The sequence below is a fragment of the Hylobates moloch genome, unplaced genomic scaffold, assembly GCF_009828535.3.
Source record: "Hylobates moloch isolate HMO894 unplaced genomic scaffold, HMol_V3 SCAFFOLD_1, whole genome shotgun sequence".
In the NCBI taxonomy this organism is placed as follows: Eukaryota; Metazoa; Chordata; class Mammalia; order Primates; family Hylobatidae; genus Hylobates; species Hylobates moloch.
In genome coordinates this window covers 233735684-233760232 of record NW_026652276.1, presented here as the reverse complement: position 1 = coordinate 233760232, position 24549 = coordinate 233735684, and the positions used below count along the sequence as shown (strand labels likewise).

Here is a 24549-nt window from a genome sequence, read left to right as displayed (position 1 = left end):
CAGGATAGCTGTGTCATGCTTGGTAGAAATATGACTTTGTTATTGACTTTTCAGTTAGAGATGACGTATGGTCTGAGGAGTTATGTCTGGTGTTGAGTTCACGGGGGATGCACTGCGATGGGCTAATGATATCTATGTAGCTTAGCTACAATCCCCAGCCATTCACTAAAACACCCATCTGTGAAGATATTTTGGCTAAATGATTGTAGCTAGTATTTATGACTACCTTCTCCCATAATAAGAAATGTAAGAAACTAAAAAAAATTTTCAAAACACTTTTGTATTCATCATCACAATAATTCCATAGTTTAGATAAATCGTGAGTGATCATGTTCAAATGACAGGCAAGCAAACGGGGAGGAGAAATTAGTTTTTCAGAACCACAGAGACCCAGACCTAACGCAATAAATATATCCGTCTGTATTATTTTGTTCATTCTGCTTGTCAGCAACTTTAACTAAACTTGAGGCAAACACATGGTTCTTTTTCCCTTTATGACCCTTCCTCAAGCCCCCAAATCTCACTACAGTGGGTAGTTTGTCTTGACATTGACTATCCTTCCAGAAATATTTTTGTATAATTAATAACCTTTACTCTTTCTATCAGCTACAAAATCAGATGACTGTCATTCTTAACATTTAATCTCATCAATTTTGACATTCTCTGAGAATTAGATTTCTGTAAATACCTGGTGACACAATAGCATTAGATGGAGAAAATTTATGTAACCAAGGAACTAAGCCTGAGATCATCTTGAAACTGACATTGCTGAAGATAAGAATAAAAACTGCCTGTTGATTAAAAAGTAGAATTAAGAAAGTCCCCCAAAAGCAGGAGAGTAAAACCGAAAATAGGAGATGATTCGGAGAGGAGTTTTCACCTAATTCTAACTTGAGGAAATAGATTGATGCAGGAAATCAGGAAATAACAATAGGCCATTTAAGGGGTAATGTACATGTTAATATGGGATCCAGTAAAGACGAGGAAATTCAAAGTTCCAGCTGCTGCTCTTCCAGCAGAAGAGACAGACCAGCCTGACAGCTCATCAGCTCCATTACCTGTGCCTGAGAAAGTTAGGTGAGCAATTAAATTTTTTCCAGCATGTATACGTGTACTTCCATCCATAATAAATAGCAGGTATCATATTTCTCTTTCCACTAAAATCAAGTCAAAAACTGGATGAATGTATCTGTAATAATAACTTTCAGGCACTGAACATTGACAGTATAAAAATATGAACCATAAAAAAAGAAAAAACAATGAGATAACCCTGCTCATAACCCCAGATTACAGCCTAAAGCAGTTTCAGGTCCCAGCACAACAGGGGAAACTAAAGAGAGCCCCCACTGTGGTGGTGGTGGTTACTCCAGTCCATAAATATGATAAAACCTCAGAGAATGGTAAGCCCCTGAAAGCAGGTGCATGTAAAAATGGGTGAAATCCAAATTAAATTTTTAGTTTAGTTAATAGTACTGTTGTAATGTCAGTTTTCTGATTTTGATAAATGTGCTATGTTTAGGATGTTATCATAGAGGAAACTGGATAAACGGTATATGGGAAATCTTGGTATTAAATTTGTAACTTCTATGAGTTTTAAATTAGTTCCAAATGAAAAGATTTTTTTGAAAACTAAAGGCTAAATACCTTTTTAGAGGATGAAACTGAGATAAAATTAATCACCACCAGATTTTTACTATAAGAAATATCAAAGACAGTTCTTCAAGTAGAAGAAAAACAATACTAGATAGAAATTTTCACAAACAAAAAAGAATGAGCGCATTGGAAAAATGGAAAATACGTAGTTAAACATGAAATATATTTTATAATCTCTTTAAAAGATGATTGCTTAAAAATGATAACAATGAAAGTTAGTTTGTATTCATTATTGATGTATCGCAAAATACACTAATCACTTAGTGGCCAAACATGACAAACATTTGTTATGTCACAGCTATTAAGGGTCAGGAGTTTGGAAGTGGCTTAACTGAGTGGTTCTAGCTCAGAGTCTTTTATGAGGTTGTAATCATGGAGTGAGTGAAGGATACCATCATCTGGAGGCTCAAATGGGGCTGGAGAATCTGCTTCCACCTCACTGGCTGTTGGCGGGAGGCCTCAGACCCTCACTGGCTGTTGGCAGCAGGCCTATTTCTCTCCACATGGGCTACGTGAGTGTCCTGATGACACTGCAGCTGGCTTCCCCGGAGTGAGGAATCCAAGACAGAAAATAGGGCAGAGGCTGAAGTGCTCCTAATGACTTAGTCAGAAGTCACACACCAACATTCCTATCATGTTCTAAACTCTAGTAGAAAGTCATTAAGTCCAGGCCACACTAAGGGGAGGTGAATTACACTCCATCTTTTGAGAGGACATATTTCAGAGCCACCACATGTAAAAGCAAAATGTCTAACAACAGCGGCACGAAGGACAGGAGATGGAAAGTGGAAGTCTACAGTCTTAAGTATGTTATGCTGCAGGTGAAGCAGATGATGCCAATTGAAGATAGACTGTGATAAATTAAATCATATGTTGGAAACTCTAGAGAAACACTAAATGAAACCTATATTGCTAATAAATCAATATGAGGGATAAAATGAATCCATAAAAAAGTACTCAAGTAATCAAATAGAAGGCAGGAAAAGGAGAAAAAAGAATACAGAACAGATAGGACAAACAGGAAAAAAACAGCAAAACAGTACATTTAAACTAATCAACAATTACATTAAATATAACTGGCTGAACATCAAAAGAAAAAATCAAAGATTATTAGCTTAGTTCAAAAAGTAAAACTATGTTCTGGATATAAGAAACATACTTTAAATTGTAGCTATATTAAAAGTAAGAAGGTGGGAAAATAAATATCATAAAAAGATGAATCAAAAGAAAGCTGGAGTAGCTATGTTAACAGACAAAGTAGATTTCAAAACAAGGAATATAACTAAGAACAAAAATGGAATTTTATTTTAAAGGTGTTAATTCATTAAAAAGACATAATTATAGATGATTATGTACCTAATAACAGATATTTGAAATATCTGAAGCAAATTCTAGTAGAACCAAAAAGAAAGAAAGAAATAAGTCAGAAAAAGTGGAATTAGGCACACACGCACACACACACACACATACACAGTATCAATGGAGATTTTAATGCTCCCCTAAGGAATTGCTAGAACAAGGAGACAAAAAAACAAAAACAAACAATAAAAACACAAACACACATTGAGTACATAAACAGCTTGAACAACACTTAGCTGACTTCACTGACACGTATAGAACACTCCAACAGTGTACTAAACATTCTTTTCACGTGTAATGAGAGCATTTATAAAAGGAGACTGTATTAAGGGGTGTTTACTGAGTATCAATACCTTTATGAGCAGGAATCAGCAAGCTACAGCCCATTGGCCAAATCCAGTCTACCACCCACTGCTGTAATAAAGCTTTGCTGGAGCACAGCCATGCGTGTTGTTTGTGCATTATCTATGGCTGCTTTTGTACTACAATGACAGAGCTAAGTAGTGGCTACAAAGAATATGAATGGGCCCACAAAGCCTACACTCTCTCTACCTTCTGGCCCTTTACAGAAAAAGTTTACTGACAGCTGGGCACAGTGGCGCAGACCTGTAATCCCAGTACTTTGGGAGGCTGAGGAGGGAGGATCACTTCAGACCAAGAGTTCGAGATCAGCCTGGCAACATGGCAAAACCCTGTCTCTACTAAAAACACAAAAATTAGCCAGGCTTAGTGGTGCTCACCTGTGGTCTCAATTACTCGGGAGGTTGAGGCACGAGAATCACTTGAGCCTGCCAGGCAGAGGTTGCAGTGAGCCACGAGTGTGCCACTGCACACCAGCCTGGATTTTTAAATCCTGCCAGGAAAAGTTGGCACAACTCAGTAATTAATCAACAAATAAAAATTACAAAGTCGTTTTATCATATTAAGAATATTTATCCCTTGCAAAGTTATATTATGTGGGATCCCATTTCAGAGAAAAATGAAGACACTCAACCATCTCTAAATGCTACTAAACACACAGCGTCTACTCTGAATGCAGATACTGCTCTCATAAAAATTCTGCAAAGGAGGAAGGGGTTGGTGCAGACTGTTCCGATGCTGGTAGGTTCCTTTCAAGGGCAGGCTTTTTTAGTCTCCCTGGGAATTGATGCTACAGAAAATGCTGATATTTATGGAATTAATCTTACCTCCCTCAGATACGGAATGAGAAAAACAATTGTGAGCCCCTGTCCTTTGCTTTGAAGCACCCAATCCTATACATTGACGTGCAGTCACTGATACAAATGTCACACACACCCTCTTGTCTAGTGTGCACACGTCATGATGTAGCCCTTTCTGCACCTGAGTACTCTCATGCATGCACAAAGCCAGAGTGGTTTTTCAAAATGCTAATTTGGTAATGAGCCAGGAGCCAGATGACTTGATGAAGAATAATTTGACAGAGATCTTGAGTGCAGAAGTAAACAAATTAAAGTAAAAGAGAGAAGTAAGAAACTGAGTGAGCAAGGCTTAGGAAAAGAACTAGGAGAGGTTCCAACTGGAATCAAGGGAGTTGAGAAAATCATTGAGTCCTAAAACTGGAGCATCTCTGAAAGCTCCTGGGCCAACTTCCTGTCCCCATTCATTTATTCCTTCATTCATCCATTTGCCAAATATGCTGTTTAGTGTGAGGGGTGGAATAGGAATTGAGGCAAAAGGGTCCCTTTCCTCTTAGCATGCACAGTTAGCAGGGAAGGTAGACACTAAATAGATACACATAATAACATGTCATGATTGCCATGGTGGTGAGCACAGGCTGCTGAGATGCCCAGAGTAGGAGTCCTGACACAGACAGTGGGCCCAGGAGACCTCCCTGGAGAGTGGACATTTATGCTGAGATTTCAGTAATGGGTATTAGCCGTTGGGTGTAGGCAAAAAAAGTGTACAATTCTAGGCCAGGTGTGGTGCCTCACTTAAGGTCAGGAGTTTGAGGCCAGCCTGGCCAACTTGACAAAACCCCGTCTCTACCAAAAAATATAAAAAATTAGCTGGGCATGGTGGCAGGCGCCTGTAATCCCAGCTACTCAGGAGGCTAAGGCAGGACAATTGCTTGAATCTGGGAGGCAGAAGTTGCAATGAGCTGAGATCTCCCCATTGCACTCCAGCCTGAGTGACAGAGTGAAACTCCATCTCAAAAAAAAAAAAAAAAAGTAGTGTGCAGTTCCAGGCAGAAGATCACCATGTGTGAAAGCTCAGAGACCATGAATCTTGCCTAAGAACAGAAAAGAAGTCTGTGTGGTCAGAGCCCACGATGTAAGGAGAGTGAGAAGAGGGGAGGTGAGGGGAGGTGTTAGAAGACCTTCTTAACTGCCTAAGGAGTTTACATTTCATCCTCAGGAAAATGGGATGTCATCGAAGCGCTTTAAGAAAAGGAGGGATGTGATCAGATTTGTAATTTTCAAAGATTTCCTGAGGTGCTGTGAATTTTACAGATCAACTGAGATGCAAAACCCATGTTCACATCAGGAGTGAGTCTTCTAACTCGGACAATGCAATCAACAAATTCTAAGACCAAATTCTGGCAGCACTGAGTCCAAAGGTAGGCCTGTAGATCCACTGCTAGCAAGTGGGGCTGGGGATTACTGTACATCGTTTTCAGGAGCATTAGAAATAATCACAAGGAATGGAAAGCCTGACCGTGAACTTGGCAATTGGGAAGTAACTATTGCACATGCCAAGAGTTTCCTTAAACTGATAGGGTAAAATCATTTTGTATCATTTTGATAAATGTTTATTATTTTCAATAATAATCTATCATTTAATGAAAAAAAAGAAATAATCGCTGGGTTATTGCCATATTTGACAACATCATCTTGCATAGGAGACTTAGACGATGCCGCTGGAGAGTGCCTTCTATCTCAGAAAGAGGGTCAGGGCTTCAGAAAGAAATCTCCATCCAAACCTAAGCATCATCTTGAGTGTTCGCCAGGAAGGCCCTGTGTGCCCTAGAAGTGGGTGCTGGAAAGGCCCCTGCCATTGTGAGATGACATAAGAGAACGGGGAGCCGATTGTTTGGGCACTGTCAACCTGCCATATGCCGGAAACCCGCCTCCCTCTGTCGTGACAGCTGAAGCCTCCATAATGTGGTCACAAATGGGGTTTGGCTACCTTCCCGTCAGCTCAAGTAATGACAGGTATGGAAGGCCTTGTCCAGCCCCACACTGTGTCAGGGACTCGGGGTGAGCAGTGACTGAGACAGGGGCCTGGTCCATTGGGAGCTTACATTCCCATGCACAAATGCAGCAATAATCAAGAAAAAGGGAATAAGACAAGTCATCTCAGGTTACATCAAGTGCTATGAAATTTATGAAAGGAGTGTAAAAATGGTGAGTAACCAGGGAAAGCTAGTGTAGACAGTGTGGGCATAGCAGGCGCCTCATAGCTGAGGCCTGAGTGGGGAACAAGCTCAACAGGAGAAGCACAGTCCAGGCAGGGGAGCAGGAGCCTCCGCCTCCATCAGCAGGAACCTCTTCCCCGCTTTTTGAACGGCCGAGTTCCTGCCAGAGCGTTGGTTGTACATAGTCTGCTGCAACTATACCAGGGTTTCAATTGAGTGCCTCAGTGCCCGTAAAACATCCTTCCTACTTTTTCTAGGAGAGTGGAAATAGCCAGCCAAATCAAAGGTGATCTTTCCTTTCTCAAAACTCCAATATTCAGCAAATATTTGAGTCTACAGTATACTGTGCTCTGGGAGTTATAAAGACATGGCCATCTTTTTTGGAAGATCTCTAATCTTTGAGGTCATTGGTAGAAGCACCCCCTACACAGGTTAGCATAATGTCCCCTAGTCACGTGAGGATACATTACATACAGCATCATTGGCATAAGTGACTCTGTCTTAAAACATGACCCCACCTTGTACTTCAAAAGGCATCATGCCAGCAGGGACCAGATGTCCACTTAATCAATAGAGATGGCATCCAATCAGATGGGGGTGTGACCCTTTACTAAGATCCTCACCAGAGGACTCATGGTCTATCAAAGAGCAGGACCTCACCAGCTGAACACAGCCACCTCCATACACATCTTACTGTCACTTGTGATCAGCACCAAAGGAAGTGTCCACCTGAAGGACTCTCCCTTGAGGACCATCAGGATACACCCAAGAGGTGCTCCTTGTCCACACCACCTTCCTTCTACTGGTTCGTTTGTTATCCCGTTTTGTGTTGATGTTAAATGTCACTCTGTTTGATGTGAAAACTCTCATCTATAACATTTATAGATTGATTAAGTATACTATCATGCATGGTTTGCAATGTTGACTGGCCTGTGCAGTGGCTTGAGCCTGCATGCCACGGTGGCTCTGACTCCTGAGTGCATGGGAGGCCTAAAGACAACTGCCTCCTCAGGAACTCCACAGAGCCCGTGGTTTTTATTATTGAAATAGCACTGGTAAAGTCTGACCTTGTAAAGTTTGTGGAGAGACACAAACGCGTGTGGATTTGGCTATGCCTGGCCTTGTGCTGCCCACAACATAACTTACCCACCATTTTCAGCACTTTCTTTGTTCTACTTTGAGTTACAAATAGAGACACATAAATAAATATGATCTGTCCTTTTTTTCTCAAGCACAGAAATGGTGACCGGTGCCCTTTGGCACCCATTGCCCCTGTAGTTATAGCACAAATAAAGTAGCTTGTATCAGGGACATCAAAAATATCCTTTGAAGTCAAATCTTTGGAGAGAAGGAGAGGGGCAAGAATGGCCTTTCTTTCTAGGGAGAAGACTGCCATGAGCAGTTTAAAATGCTGCAGAGAAAACTGCCGTGAAAGGCTCAGCTGTACCCCCTGCTCTGTTTCATGCCAGGCAAGGAGCCGGCTGTAGATGTGGGAAAGAAGGATGCCAGGTGAGCTGGTGGGGGCCAGAGCCCCATAGGACGAGGCTGCTGAGGATGTTTGTTGTAACCCACAGGCCCAGTCAGTGCCTTTCATTCTTGGTGATGGAAGGAGACCCTCCCAGCATGACTCTGAGCACCTCTGAGCTTGATCTAGCAAGGACAAGGCAGCCAGAAGCCCGGCTTTGCTCAGATGTGGGAAGCGTGCGGGCTGCAGGGCCCTCTGCGGGTTTACAGGGAGTGCTCTGGGATCCTCTGCCCTGTGGGGTGTGAGGCTGGGATGGCCTGGCCACACACCAAGAAGGTGGAAGCAAGTTCAAGGGCAGAAAAGTTGTGGGCAAGAGTCTCAAGAGCACCTCACCAACCACAAGACTCCACTCAGTACTGAGCTCTCGGGGTTGCAGTAAAGCCTAATGGCATCATAGATTTTTCTCTATGTTAACAATAAAAAGGCAGAGCTCAGAGAGGTTGTGATGTACTTGAGGACACACAGTTCACTGAGAGGTGGGATCAGAGTCTAGATCTTGTGGGCTGGCAAGGATGCCATTGTGAAAACAATGGAAAGGAACTTAGGCGGGAGACGCACAACACACATGGGAAACACACAGCAGGTACAGAAAAGGCACACACGGGACAACAGCAAGCATGGAGCTAGATACGGTAAGCCCCAGAAATGAACAGTAGAGCCAGCTTAGTTTTACAGGAGCTAGGGAATTCTTGGTCTGTGAAGATAAATTGTATCCATTCAGTTTTTCATTCAATATAATTGAGCATCTTGATAGGTACAGGAAATACACAAATGGAAATAAGTCATTGACTCTACTCTCAAGGCATTTGGGTGTTTTCCAGGCTCTGTGGTTGTTCCTAGGACTATAAATATGAAGAAAAAAAGATTCATAGAAACTGCCCTCAGGTCCTTCCAGCTTTTAGATAAATAGATTGTAGATAGATAGATAGATAGATAGATAGATAGATAGATAGATAGATAGATAGATAGATGATAGATAGATAGATAGATAGACGATAGAAAGAAAAAGGGGATCAGATAGATGATAGATAGATGACAGATAGATGATAGATAGATAGATGATAGAATTACTTTATATAGATATATGCATTGTTCAGTGCAGTGTGCAATGTAACAGTCTGTAATGCAGGCAGGTGCAGGATGATGACCAGAGGAGGGTGACAGCTATCATGTGGGAATGAAGAAAGGCATCCAGGAAGAGATGGTGAGAAAATTGTGTCCTGAAAAGAAAGAGGCAGGGTTACAAAAGAAGCGGCTTCCCCAGGAGGCTCCCCAGCAGGTGAGGAGGAGGAGAGACTAAAGCGCACGGTGTGTGGGGGGAACAGCGAGTCATCCTGAATACAGACAATGGGGGTGGTGATGATGGCAGAGTGGTCATTCTGAATACAGACAACGGGGCTGGTGATGATGGCAGAGGTGCACAGAGCAGATGAATGGGCACAAGATCTCAGGCTGGAGGAGGAGGACAAGAGGCACCCACTATGAATATGCTGTCCAACCGGACAGTGACTTTCCCATTATTTGGCCTTTTGGCTCACCTGTTAAATTCTGTCATTTCCAGGCCCCAGGGAAAATAAACTAACCAAGACTACTTTAATTTTTTAATATGAAACATGCTGAAAATCATGAAAAGTAGGAACACAATTCCACCATTTTCTACGAAAAAATACTGAAAGGGTTATTAAATTGAATGTCCAATAGACAACTGAATTAGATATGAAATTGCATAAAGAGAGAAGCCAAATCACAATATGTAAGTTTTAAAAGGCAATATCCAGGACTTCAAACATTGAAAGAGTTACACGAGAGAAAAGAGGATTTTGAGAGATTGCTGCTTCATTTGCATGCTCAGCAAAACCTCATTGAGCACTGACGTTTCGAGTCATCCCTCTGATCATCTAGCATCCAACACTGAGCAGTGCAGACCAACACCCCTGCCCTCTCAAGCTTCTGTCCTATTGGAAGCAGGTGCGTCAGCAGCACACACATAATAAGCAGGTAAATTGCACAGTAGGTTGGAAAGTGATAAGCACCATAGAAAAAAATAGAGCAGACTCAGGGGTACAGGACTGGAGGCAGGGCAGGAGAAAGTTAAATATGGTGGCCAGAATAGAACTTGCTAAAAGGGTGATTTTTGAACAAATAGGAGGAAAGGGATTAGCCACGCAGGCAACTGAGGGAAATGTTTTTCCAGCACAGGGAAGAGCCAGCACCAAGGCCCTGAGATGAGGTTCTGTAGGGTGTGCACAGATTGGCAGGGCTGCCGGAGCCACGGAGCTGGGCAGGAGCGGGAGGTGAGGTGGCAGGAGCTCGAGGGCAGACGGCTTCCACCTGTTGTCCTGGGAAACGGGAGAGAAGGAGACCGGGTGCCCCATCCATGCAGAGACAGTGAACTAGGATTGGAGTCCTCACCACTCCAGATGCTGAAGGTCACCCCTGCAGTTGCACTCAGGAAGCAGAGCCCGAGTACATTTGTAGACGGGTCATCTCACCCATTCCTGGAGTTCATTGAACAAGGGGCGAGTATTTATAGGAGACAGGGAGCTGGGTGGAGTCCTCTGGGGTCTGGTCCACTGGATTGCGCCAAAGGGCTGAAGAGGTCTCAGAAAGTGTACGCTCAAGAGGACAAAAGAGGATTCTGCAGCCTCCAAGAGTCATTGTAAGCCTTACACACCTTCAGGCCTTCCTCCTTCTCTCCCCTCTATCTCAGCTCCTGAGTGTGGAAGGAGGTGAACAGGGAAAAGCAGAGGACAAAAGCCACATCCCCTCCCCACAGACCCATACTGGGGAAGGGTGAAGATTTAGCTTTGAGTTAAGTTCAGAATTTTTTATTAACATCTTGGCATGCACATTCGAATTTCTGAATCAAGACTGTTGGCCATAAAAAATGACTATAGCCTTGTATATTACCTGAACTGAGCAGTAAAAAAAAAAGTCATGGTCCTCCTGGGGCTTTTATTTAGAGACAGGAACCCTGAACAGGCAGGAGAAAGGGAATGTTGAGAAAGAAACAAAGACAGTTGGCGACACAGGCTGACCGCCACGTGGACGTCCATCAAACCCAGCACTGGCCCTGGGTACATGTGCTTTTGCGATTACCCCAATACATTTTCTTCTGCAGAGCAAGCAACAGAACACATGCCGACCTTAATAAATACCACTGGGTAATGTGACAATAGCCAAACTCTCCTCATGGGGGAGAGAGTGTCCCCCAGTTTTGCTCCCTCTTAATTTCCAGGGTTCATAAGTAGCTCTAAAGCTTTGCTCTACAAGATTGATACATACGATATTAATGTTTCCGCTAAGCAGTATAACATCAATAGATTTGCTACCTTGACATGTGGGTTTGGTTTTTCAGTGTTGGCGTGAGTGGGTTTTATACTTTCTGGAACAAGAGTTCATCACCAAAGGGAAAATGCTGTCCACCCCACCCTCCTTAGAAAGAAAAGGCTCAGACTATAGTTCTCCAGATGAAAGAATGTTCCTAGTCAGCTATTTCTTGTTGCTTGATTGGATGTTAACAATGGAGGTAGACACACGGCTAATTGTGGTGGCACAGCAGGAAGCCTAATTCACTTTGCTGTAGAAACACCCACACAGAGAAAGTGGGAGACGGCTGCACAAGAGGCCCCGCAGGCAGGCAAATACTCACTGCAGTTTCTTTCCCAAACGTTTCCAAATAGACCAAATAAACATGAATTTGCTCACTGTAGTTTATATTCCAAATAAAAATGAATTTCTGGCCAGACGCAGTGGCTCACGCCTGTAATCCAGCACTTTCGGAGGCTAAGGCAGGCAGATCACAAGGTCAGGAGTTTGAAAGCAGCCTGGCCAATATGGTGAAACCCCGTCTCTACTTAAAATACAAAAATTAGCCTGGTGTGGTGGCAGGTGCCTGTAATCCCAGCTACTCAAGAGGCTGAGGCTGGAAGATCACTTGAACCTGGGAGGTGGAGGTTGCAGTGAGCTGAGAGGGTGCCACTGCACTCTAGCCTGGGTGACAGAGCAAGACTCCATCTCAAAAAAAAAAAAAAAGAATTTCACCACGCTCTGCAAGTATAGGCATTCCACACCCTTGTCCAGACTGGTCCCAGGGGGAAGAATCTCCAGGCTGAAGAGCCTTGGTCTTCCAGGGCCTCTGGCCAGGTGTCTCAATGTCTTCACCCATGTGAATTCTCCTGGACAAGGGCTTCCTACCACATCTCCAAGTTTGCCCTTCCCCCCATACCTTGACCTCCATTTCTCTACTTTACCTCTCCCAGCCCACTGTGGGACCACGTGATCAGCCACATAGGCATAAACTAGCACACAGCTACCTTAGAGTAGGGCCCTCTAAGGTGGCCAGGTGGCTACCTCACAAATCAGTCTACGGCTCTCACTGAAACTAGAATTTGCTTGGGCAAGAGGTATCAAGAGCATCAGAAATATTTATACTTTTTCATTCAGTAATGGTATGATCTGAATCTGGGCTGAGAGTCTAAGAATATTGAGCTGTGTGAGAATGCACACAGCTGTTTATTACATTTTTTTAAGTAATGGGAAAATTGGCTAGAATTTAAATATACACCAGTAGGGTAGATGTTTAATAAACTATGATTTATCCACCTTACAGACTACTGGACAGCCATAAAATGATGGTTAGACTAATTTTTGCCATGCTTTATCTTTTAATATTCTTATATAATTCCACCTCATTATTTCATCTGGCTTTTATTAAAAAGTAAATATAATACTAACTGTAATTACTAGTTACTTTAACTACTTTTCTGTGTTTTCCTAATTTTTATGATCACCATGAATTTCTGTACTGGAGAAATAAGCAAACTCTTTATAAGGTGTTGGGACACCTAAAGGACATTTTCACAGCACTCTGCAATGTCCTGGCTTCTTGACTGAAAAAAGAGTGAGTTTGCTCAGGCCTCAGCCTGCTGGAGTCCCAGACTGGAGCCATTATGGTTAACATCTGTAAGGCTGGTTTTTTGTTTTTCTCAGGTGCTCCACTGAAGCTCATCCACACACACACAATTCACACTGATGCTTATAACACACCTGGCCCTGTGTTAATAAGTAGCCTGGTATAAACTTGGGAAGCAGAAAGAAGGAAAAAGACCGCAGCAGGAGGCACAATGTGGCTGAAACCCCTTCCAGGAGAAGAGAGCGAGCGAGAGGGAGGATTGAGGACAGATGCAGAGGGCAGAAAGAACTCTTTACGTCTGGCCAAGTATGGGGCAGCTACACTGAGTCCTTTCTGCCAGATGAAGGCAGGGAATAGTCCCAGTCAAAGCCTTGCTGTGAAGTTTCCCTGGTGACTTCAGAGTTTCTGTGTCTACCACCCCCAGCCTGGTTAACACAGTGAAAGGATTAGCAACATTTTAAGCAAAAAGTCATAAAAGTATTATTTTAGTCTTAGTTCAGTCCATGCAATTAATTCCTCTTCTCCTTGATATTCATCAACATTTTACCTCTCTGTGAGAGTCCTGAAAAGTTTTCCTCTATTATAATGTCACAATCTCCAAAGTTATCAGAAACCTGCATTTAAGAGCACCTATTAGAGTCCTATAGCTGATATAAAACTACATTTTAAAAGGCATTGAAACAAGATAACAATTGTGGATGACAAAAGGTCTTTGGACAGCCACAGTTGAAGAAACAATTGACAAGGAAATTTGTTACCTCTGTGGCACACAATAATTTAATATGACAATTATAATTATTACTGTATACTAAGTCAAACTAGAATTATAGGAGTTTTGCATAATTTTGAAACACATTGCAATAACACATTTATGCAAATACAGTCCAAATAAAGCCAAATTGTACCTTTGCATTAGTGTACTATTGATGTCAAATGCAATTCTTAATAAAACCTTATAGACAAATTTATCCAATCTTAATCAGTTTGACCATAAGGTAAGATTTTCATTAACCTTTTATAACCCTTTATAATTTTCTGTTAAAAAAAGTAGTGCTTTAAGAAAACTGTGCTTTGCTTTTATTTTATTAAACTGAATACCCCTTTAATTTTAGCCAATATATGCATATACAGAATTTCTTTTACAAGATTAATCTTTCACAAACCTTCCAGAACTTGCTTAAACCTTCAGTTTTATGCTTTCTAACTTGAAACATCCTTTAACCCTATAAACTAGGCCAAAAATTCACATTCCCATGCCTTCATATAATCTTTTACCAAAAGCACATTTTACTTTCCTTACACATCCTGCATGTAAAACTGTTTTTCCAGTAGTCTCAAGTACATGTTACACTGTTATCTCTTAACTACTTTTAATTTTGGTGAAAAGCCTCGTAATTAAGCCATTCTAATTATGTATTAGCTTTGGAGCCTAGAACATGAGACAGAAGTGAAGATCAGGTTTGACTCTTTCCAGCATAGCTAGGGTACATGGCTAACTCTGTATGTCCCCAGGCTTTACTCAGAATTTAACAGCTTTAAAGTAGGCAAGTTGTACAGTTAGGAGTTATAGTAGCAGTTTATGAAGCGTTTAATAGGTTTAATAACCTTTAAAATTGTGTAACATTTCTTTTATTAATTCCCTTTCACGAATCTTTTCACAACTTACACAGAGCATCTATGACATGCTTGAACTTTCTGACTTGTCCTAAACATCCCTCTTTTAAACAATCAGTAATTTTACTTTAGGACAAGAATTTACCAAACAAGATCCCTTCTCATATAAAATATCTTTTCTTTATAACTTTTCTTACCAAAAACATCTATTTACCTTAATCATGTTTGAATTAAACAAAAGTCATTTTCCTTCCATTAGGAAGTTAAGGTTTGTACTGCATGTTGCTGTGCAAGTCCTGTGAAGAGGGAGCAGATGAGGAGTTATCTATATGCTGTAGAAGTTAGCCCCCAACAAAAGATAGCTTGGCTAGATTTTTGCTAGGGCTTACCTGAGTAAGTATGGGCTATTTCTAAACCCCTGAGGTAGGACTTCCTAGGTTAAAGGTATTGGTTAAAGATTTAGGTAACTTTCCCAGGAGAAATAGAGCTATTAGAGAGAAAAATGATTAGAGGTTGGGTAAATGTTACACAGGCACCCATCTTGGAAAGTATATGTTTGCCCCAAAGAGATGTGGGGTATTTCAACATTACCAGAGACTGGTAGGAGAATGGAAATTGATCCCTTGAGTAATATAAAGGAGCATTAATCTTTTCTTTTGGAGGGAGGGGGTGCCATTTGCCCCAATTACCCAACAGTATTTGAAGGAGAGTTGCTAAGAGAAGGAGATTAGCACAGAGTAGGGAGCTTTTGAATCCCAAAGGGAAATTTATAATTTTATTTGCTGCCTCCAAAGTTGCCGTTGGCCTTGTCTTGTAGATTACAATGTCTAATTTGGAAGCCAGCTGGATCACAAAGCCCTTTCAGCTCAGAGCCATCAGGGTTTGGGATTCTCTCCTGGGGGCCCTTTGAATCTCAGGGCAGTCCCATTTCCAGTGGCCAACCTTGTGGCAGAGGGGGAAAGCTGTGTGGGGCTTTTTCCCATTTATCCCATTAGTGCAATTTGCAATTCAGTGGCCTGGATTCCTGCACGGATGGTAGTTACTTGGAAGAGAGTCCTTAGAGCAACCCGGAAGGGACTGAAAAGCTTGTAAAGCAGCCAATAGTTGAGCCTGTCTCTGGTCTCCATGTTTCTCTTTTCTCCCTAGCCCTGTTCTTCTTGTCCCCATATGGGTTATAAATGACTAAGGAGGCTAATTTGAGGATTTCCTGCACAGGGACACTGGGTTCTGAAGCTGACTCTTATAATTTTTTCCCAGTTCATTTTTAGGCCAAACAGTATTACAAGGGAAAACTAGTTTTTTGTTTGTTTTAAGGTTTGGGGGATCAAACTTTTCCCCAGATTTCTTGGGGATGCATCCAAAGGGCATATCCTGTGGTTTATGGACACAATTATCCATCTGCAAAGAGAGGACAGAGGAGAAAAAAATAAGAAAAAAAGAAGGCATCCCTTCTTATTTCTCTATTATCCTTTCCTGGACAGGGCATCCACCATTCATCCTTAGGGTTCCAGAATGAACCAGTCTTACTATGTAACCTTAACCTTGGCCTCATCTCATCAAAATTACCCACTTGAGAACAGAGGAGATATCAGAGTGAACAGGGGCACCCCTATTCATCCTTGGGGTACTGGAATGAACTGGTCTAACCATGTACCCCTAACCTTCCTCTCTGTTCTAATGGTAATCTGTTAGCCTAGGACCAGCCTTCATCTTTGTCCTATGGTTCTCTTGTGCCTGTGGCCATGGGCTGGCCTATATCCTTGTCTCCATGACCTTATAGTGATTCTCACTCAGAGCAGTCTAGCAACAAAATGATGATTCTCATTTCCCATGTTCTTTAAGTACACAAGGACCCTGTTTTTCGGCCAGCTACTGCAAGGGGGCTGGACTTCCCTCCCTTCTAATATTGCCTTGAAGGCCTTGATGTGTATTGAGGGCATGGAAGTGATTAGAGGAATAGAGGAAAATTTGTATTTAGGCTTCCTCATCCTCCAGGGGTAACATACAGAACAAATGCTTAAGCAGACAGGACAATCCCTCTGCTACAGGAGGAAGTGAGAAGAAGTGTGAGGAATACTCATGGAAAGCCTTCATGTGCTCGCAAAAGCAGCAGCCCTTGGATTTGAGAGGGCAATGTTTATTTGCCCTCTTGACATAAAGGAAGAACCTCTGGAGGACATGGGGCCTGGGATAAGGGATCACAAATGACAAAGGAAGAATTTTCCCTCTTCCCAAAGGGGTGCTAACTCAAAAAAAATCAAGTAGGGATCCTTAAAGGGCCACAGAATGAGGACAAATGCAGGTGGACAAACTGCTTCAAAAGCTGGGCCCAGCAGCATAACACAGATGACAAGCAAAGTGTATGATAAGTCATAAGGAGTTGGCAGAGCTGGGGCTCCAATTAGAGTCTGTCCCAGCAGTGAGCCAACAGACATCCACTAGGGAGCCCATTTTTTTTGCTGCTATGCAAACATAGCAAGAGCCATGGGTGCATGAATAACAGGGAGTGTGTTTAGGGCAAAGAAGGAAGTCACACAGCATGTGAATTGAAAGCAGAGAAAGGGCAGACTTGCCCCCTGCAAGCAAATGGTCCCATGGGTGCACAAGGCCATTTCAGAACACACACAGAGAAAACAGGAGAGTAGATGGTGCAGGGTCTTGGAAAAGAGCTGATTTTAGTTGAAAGGGCAGAGGAAACCCCAGACATTGCATGTCTTAAGCTTTAACCCTACCACTCTCGTGAGTCTCCTGTCCAGGAGGGCCATTAGTGTTTCAGGTCTACTCAGTGCAGACTCCAAGGTCCTTCCCCACCCAGTAAGCCACCCATCAGGGTGAACTGAGAGATCAGCCGGGGGAGCAGAACCACTGTGGCCAAGAGGAATCATTTTGGGGGTTGGTTAGTAAGCAGGAGAGTGAAAGGGGAGAGGGAACTCACAAAAGGAGGTTGAATGCATCTATCCAAAGAAAGTGAGGCATGGAGGTGTCTTCCCAATAGGGAATGCCTCTGAGTCATGGCATCAAAGTATGTTAGGAATGGCAAATCCATACGGGTCTGCAGCAACTCAGTTCTTACCTCCTCAGAAGAAAGAATTTGACCAGGGGACATAAGGCAGAGGGAGAGACCAAGGAAAGTTATAGACAGAAGTGCAAGTTTATTAAAAAGTTTTAAAGCAGGAGTGAAAGAAAGTAAAGTATACTTGGAAGAGGGCCAAGCGGGTGACTTGAGAGATTCAAGTGTGCTGTTTGACCTTTGACTTGGGGTTTTATACATTGACATGTGTATTAGTCCATTCTCACACTGCTATAAAGAACTGCCCAACATTGGGTAATTTATAAGGAAAAGAGGTTTAATTGGCTCACCATTCCACATAGCTGAGGAGGCCTCAGGAAACTTACAATCATGGTGGAAGTTGAAGAGGCATGTCTTACATGGTGGCAGGGAAGAGACAGTGAGTGTATGAAGGAGGAACTGTCAAACACTTATAAAACCATCAGCTCTCATGAGAACTACTCACTGTCACCAGAACAGCATGGGGGACTCCACTCCAATGATCCAATCACCTCCTACCAGGTCTCTCCTTGAAATGTGGAGATTATGGGGATTACAATTCAAGATGAGATTTGGGTGGGGACACAAAGCCTAACCATATCAACATGTTTTCTCCCCTGATTCTTCCACTGGGGTGGGCTGTCCACATGCACAGTGGCCTGCCAGCACTTTGGAGGGGCTGCATGCACAGTGTGTTTACTGAAGTTGTGCACATGCTCACTAGAGGTGTTCTTCCCTTACCAGTCAAGTGTTCCTAGATAAAGGTAATGCACCATCAAACTCTATCATTTTGCCTCTTAGTGCACATGCTTGAGCCCACTCACCCAACTCCCAAGATCTTACTGGGAAGCTGTTGATCATCAGCTTCAGGTGTTTTCTATCTATTGTGAGGCTGCCTTTCCCTGACACTGGCTGAGACCAATTAAACAACCACCTGACCCATCACCTGATGTTCGCCTGACATTCCTAGGTTGGAGGGGGGCCCTCTCCTGCCCTGCTTATGCCTGCCTAACTACCTACTCTAACATAACCATGTAACAATTCTGCCTCTGTTTCCACATTTGTAAAACAAAACAAAAAAAATACCACCTACCTTGTGTGAGTAAGGGTCAAAAAACTCCTTAAAGGGTCAGAAAACTGGAAGCCCCTGATGTTTTACATGAAGATGCACAGAGAAGCAACCCCCACCAGGCATGCTGGTGCCTTTCCTTCTCTAGGCACTTCTATTCAAGCCACAGAGGGCATCTCTATTTTTACTTCTGTCTCCTAAGGGATCAAGATGAAGTTATTTTTTATCCCAGCAAGTTGACTCAAGCTTAGAGTCCCATGCATGGTGCCATTGATGGAAGCCTTGTGGGAAGTGGATGTATGCTCCCTGCCTCCCTCCCTCCCTCCCTGCCATTGGCTCATCTTTCACTAACAAGTTCAGGCAGAGTCCTTGGACGTCATTCAGAGAGAACCAGAGCTAGCATATAACACTGATCCTAGTCGTGCATGATTTCATTAAAGAAATGTACCACTTGGTCTCTTCATGGCTAACTCCCTAGCTTGTATAAATTGCATAGTCACATGCCATTCAGAGAGCCATTATGAATGCATATTTGTTACAGGAAGAACTTGGGATTGTAACATCCCCTGCAAACTGGGAAGGAGCCAAGAGACCAAAGAATGACACCATCAAGTCCAGCTTGATAAGTAAATGAGTTTATTGGGACCGACATCCAGGGCTGTCCTGAGTGGCAGCAAGACAGCTCTAGAGATCCCCACTGCCTGCTGTCTTTAAGTTTCTTTTAAGCTAATTTTCTGGCTCTTTGCCATGTGTGTGTGTGTTTGTGTGTGTGTGATAGGACTGTTTTTCTTGGTATGTTACCAGGTACACTTCAGTATGTTTGAGTTCTCAGGAAAGAATACCTGCTTCTTCTCTGGGCACCATGGCCTTGGCTCACCACCTGGCCTTCAGGGTCCAAGCCATGGACATACGGACAAATGCCCTTAAGCAGCCTGGTGGGGACCTGTCACACTACAACATTGGTGCTGCTGCTGCTCCTGGTGGAGGGTGGGTTGGTGTGGGGACAGGAGGTACAAAGTGACAAAGCCTCATGACTACCCATGCCAAGAGGCCCTATCTGCCTCCAACCAAGTGCCTAGGTCCTCCCACATAAGCAATATAGCTTCTTAAAAAGGGCAGAAACTTGTCAGTTAGTCATATTTATTTTCAAATTCTAGTTCTAACACTTCATAGCCATGTGACATTGGGCAAGTTACTTATGAGCATCAGTTTTCTCCTCTGTAAAATGGAACTCACATAGTTCACATGGTACCTGATATGGTCTGGCTGTGTCACCACCCAAATCTCACCTTGAATTGTAGTTCCCATAATCCCCACGTGTCGTGGGAGGGACCCAGTGGGAGGTAATTGAATCATGAGGGTGTTTACCCCCATGCTGCTGTTCCCCTGACAGCGAGAGAGCTCTCATGAGGAACTTCTCCCACTTGTGCTCACCTCTTCTCCTTGCTGCTGCCATGTGAAGAAGGACATGTTTGCTTCCCCTTCTGCCATGATTGTTAGTTTCCTGAGGCCTCCCCAGCCATGCTGAACTGTGAAAATAAGAAAACCTCTTTCCTTTATAAATGACCTAGGCTTGGGTATGTCCTTAATAGCAGCATGAGAACGAGCTAATACGGTACCATTATCAAAGTTTGCATTTACATCAATTTTTCTAGAATAATTTCTGGAACAAAGCCTATATTCACCAATTTCCTACCATCCTCTGTTGTCTAGGGACTAGAAATTTAACGTCATCAGCACCCCCACTAGGCTTCCCCACAGGTCCCAGGAATCAAGCCTGGATAGCTCCCTTTTTCTGCTGCCCCCTTCATTCCCACAAGACATGCAGGTGACTCAAGCTTATAGGACAGCTGTCATGCCATTCTCCATGAGCACGTGCATTTTATCACAATGTTTTTCCAAACATCCTCCCATCCTCTTGCATTCTCTCCTTATCCTTCTCACCTCTCCTTCTCTCAAATGATCCTCCATGCTCCCATTTCTCAGGCTTACAAACTCAGAGTCAACTGTAAATCTCTCCCATCTCTTCACTCAGTGCTCAATAGCATCTTCCCTTACATCACCCATTTTTCTATTTCCAGTGCCACCATAATCCCAGGAAAATCCCTGGCCAAGGGCCCATTTAGGGAAGGCTGGTGAAGCCAAGTGGGGGCACTGGGTTCAAGTCTTTCCATTCCTGGGGGCCCCATGGGACAGATGCCCCACTTGGGGGTAAAAGTGTGTGGAAGGGTGAGGATTTGTAGAAGAGAAGCAATAAAGGAACCTAAAAGCAAGCAAGGAAGGGAAGGGAGAAATGAGATAAACAGAGGAGGCCAGAAGACAAAGAGATTGCAACGAAATCATTTTTGAGCCTTCAAATGTTCTTCGCAAAATCTATTCCAACCCTCAAGCAAATAGCTGCATGAGAATGTTGAAACTCAAGCAGGAGCATGTGCTGAAAGGCGGAATGGGTCTAACTTAGTGGAATCATCATTTACATTTTTAGGAGTAATCCAAACTCTACAATTTAAAAGACAAAGAATTAAAATAAGAAAAGGTCAAAATTTATCTTTTCTAAATTGTAGATTTTGTATGGTAAACACCTAAATTGTACCTTGATGCTTTTTTTTCCACATAAAACGTGAAAATCATTTCCTTCAGATCATTTTTTTCTTAATAGCAGCTTTCACACTGACAGAAAGAGGACATTTCTTATCCCATTCAGTAAGAAAGGAAGAGTAAATGGCATTCTCAAAGAAGGGGGAAATAGAACCTTTGGAAAATTGCCTTAATAGCAGGCTGTGAGTTTGGGCGATGATGAGGGGTGACCTCAGCCTCCCCGACCTGCCGGTCCCGCTGACCCCACCCTCCCACGCAACTCCAATTTCACAACACTACTCATGTTCCCCAAATACCCTGCACTCTACCTGCCTTTTCTCCAGTTGCACGAGGGCTGAGATTGTCACAAGTAAAAGACACCTGCTGCTTGTCACCCTCGTCCTAGACATCCTGCGAGGCCGTTCACAATGCCAGCTGCTCATTGACGTCTTCCCCGAGGTGGAAGTTTGTTGCTCCCCACCCCTGACTCCTTCCCCAGTTGCCCTTTCTACTGTTACAGCTGTGTGTCTTTCTCCTCAGCTGATTCTGAAGCTGAGATGCCTGCGAGTCAAAGAGATCCTTTGAGAAGGATTTCTAACCTGAAATCAAAAAACTAAGAGTGATTTTAAAGAAGTGACACCTGTGAAGCTGGAAGAAAAATAGGGTTCATGGAGGCAATAATTTAAGATGATTCAGGAAAACATGCTATCTAAATTATATCTTCATGTTTTTTCCTTTAAATTGTAGGTTTTTTTCAAAATAGTAATGTTTATTTAAATAGATTTATAATAGCTGTAAATCTATTTAGATTTACAATAGATTTACAATATCAGTCAGGACCCAGCTGGAAAAAGAGGCCTGTTCAAGTGGAATTCTGGAGAGAATTTCCAATAGGGGATAGGCACAAGGATGTTGAAGCACCCAGCAACTACTAGAAATGAGAAGCAGGGGGGGCCCTTCCTAGGCCCAATGGGACATGAAGAGGAACAAGGGCACCCTGGAAGAGCTGGGGCCGTAAAGGGGACACTTACCAAGGCTGAAGCTACGGAGACAGGGGATGCCCCTAGAACCAGGAATCAAGGGTTGGGGGCAGGAAAGTAAACCCCCTCTTTTCTCTCCCACAGCCCTGCCTGTGTCTGAACCAAATGGTCCAGCCATCGAGCAAGAAAGCACACTGATCCATCTCTATAATCCAGTCCCCTCTACCCACCCCCACACACATGCAGAGAGGACTTAGAAGGCAAAAACAGGAAGGAAGGTAGAGGAATAAAGAAATATCAGCACAAACTTATTGTAGAAAATAGGATTGACAGAAAAACCTGCCCCCTATTCTGTCTCTCAATCTGCCATGCTTCTAAAAAAATCTGACCATTTTTGAATAAAGGGCAAAGGCAAATGCACCAGTATTTACTTACTGGAAGTAACACCTGAACCAAGAGTCAAGCATTGACTTTTTTATGGAAACCTGTGAGGCAGCAACAGCATGCAAGACATAGATAATGTTGTTGGGGCGGGGCAGGGAGAAAGATGGGGAGAGAGATGATAAATACAAAGATACAAAATGAGAGGGAAGTAAGTATTGGCAAGGCAGAGCATAGCCAAGCATTTTCTTACATCCAAACTTTGTTGTTTAAATTTCCTTGGCAAAGCCCTGAGTTAACACCAGATCTCTGTTTTAATGCCCTCCTATGAGAAACAAATAACTTCCATTGGGTTAAAGCTATTTACATGCAGCAGGTTTATTTTTGATAATGAATGTTTAAATATATGCAGCAATTCTGATTGCTTCTCCCTGTGAGGAATATAGTCCTGGAAGGCTTAGTTATGTCAAATTCCCAGCTGGAAAGGTAACTGCAGGATCCTGCCCCTGTTTCACCAATGTCTCCAGTCCATGAGAAATGAGCTGCATCTTACAGTCTTTTTTTTTTTTTTTTTCTTGAGACGGAGTCTTTCTGTGTTGCCCAGGCTGGAGTGCAGTTGTGCAATCTTGGCTCACTGCAAGCTCTGCCTCCCAGGTTCAAGCCATTCTCCTGCCTCACCCTCCCAAGTAGCTGGGATTACAGCCACCTGCCACCACGCCCAGCTAATTTTTTGTATTTTTAGTGGAAACAGGGTTTCGCCATGTTGAGCAGGCTGGTCTCGAACTCCTGACCTCAAGTGATCGGCCCACCTCAGCCTCCCAAAGTGAATCTTTATATAGTCTCCACTCTTATGATGTCACACGCTCCTGGTATTCTTCATTTTCCATTTTCTCCAGTAGAATGTAAGCCCCACAGGGCACAGATTTTTGTTTCTTTTGTTCCCGGCTGTATTTCTACACCTAGAACAGTGCCGGGCATATAAAAGGAATTTAAAAACCATTCAGTGAATGAAAAAATGAATGCACAGTCAGGGAGACTTCCAGGTCTAAATAAGACACATTGTTTATCAGACATTGAGTTCATTTCCCAGACTGCCAGTGTTGACTTCCCCAGAATTCTGTCTTTTGATTAATATTATCAAAACCACTCTCCTCCCCACGCAAGTTCGACCTGAGCTCATCATTAGACCCAAGAACTAACAGAATCAGGCAGTACTAGCTTTCTATGAATGGGAGTCTCCAGTGCCTCTCCGATCACCCACCACCAGACTGTGGACAGATGCAACATTATCTGCTTCTTTACATGTACAGAAGTTAAATTTAATAAAGATGACGTTGCAAGCATTTTAATAAGAAAAATTCACGCAGCAGTTACTGAGTATCTACTCTGTGCAAAGCTCTGTGTTCCCTGCTGGCCGAGCTGCCAGCCTCGCTGGAGAGAAGAAACAGGAAAAAAAAAGTCATTCTACCACAATGGAAGAATGAAGAGTGCAATAACGATCGTAATGGATGGGCAAACAGATTCTGCAAGTTGTATTCTAATCTTCTGCAGCCCACACATGTACACAATGAGGCAGATTTTTACCCTTCTCCTTTCTAATTTGTCTAATATACTTTACATCAATATATCAACAAGAAAATAGTAAGACATACCCATATGTTCCATTGCAAATATAATTATGTAATCATCTGGCAAACAAATAAACTCCTAGCTAATGCAAAGTTGCTTTCAAAATATTTTTTCTCTTTTTCTGCCCAGAGCAGGCTTACAAATAAATATTGAGCATGCCAGGAAGTTGCTCAATTATTCATGTGCTAAACTTTTTAAGTGTCGCTGGGAAAGACAGTCTCCTTGCATTTACCTACTTGCCCAAAAGCAAAATGTTATTCATTGGCAGAGAAGAGGTTTCTCCATATTCGTTGTATTAATCTGTCAGTAATTCACGTCTGGGTGAAATATCTCAAAATGCATTTTAAACCACTTAACTTTACCAGTTAGCACTTGTCTTCCTTAAGCTCAAATTCAAAGCATTCTGCCCAATGATTGGGGCA

The 24549-nt window shown here is 42.8% G+C and overlaps 1 protein-coding gene and 1 long non-coding RNA gene across 2 annotated transcripts in view; one reads left to right on the top strand and one right to left on the bottom strand.

Annotated features, from left to right (window-relative positions):
• The window catches only part of ACTR3B (actin related protein 3B), a 1022089-nt gene that overhangs the window by 358275 nt on the left and 639265 nt on the right, over positions 1-24549 (bottom strand). The window lies entirely within an intron of this gene.
• On the top strand, positions 3983-11250 carry LOC116814564 (uncharacterized). The gene is made up of 3 exons (XR_004371281.1): positions 3983-4113; positions 5484-5590; positions 10624-11250. It is a non-coding gene; the product is annotated as an uncharacterized LOC116814564 (long non-coding RNA).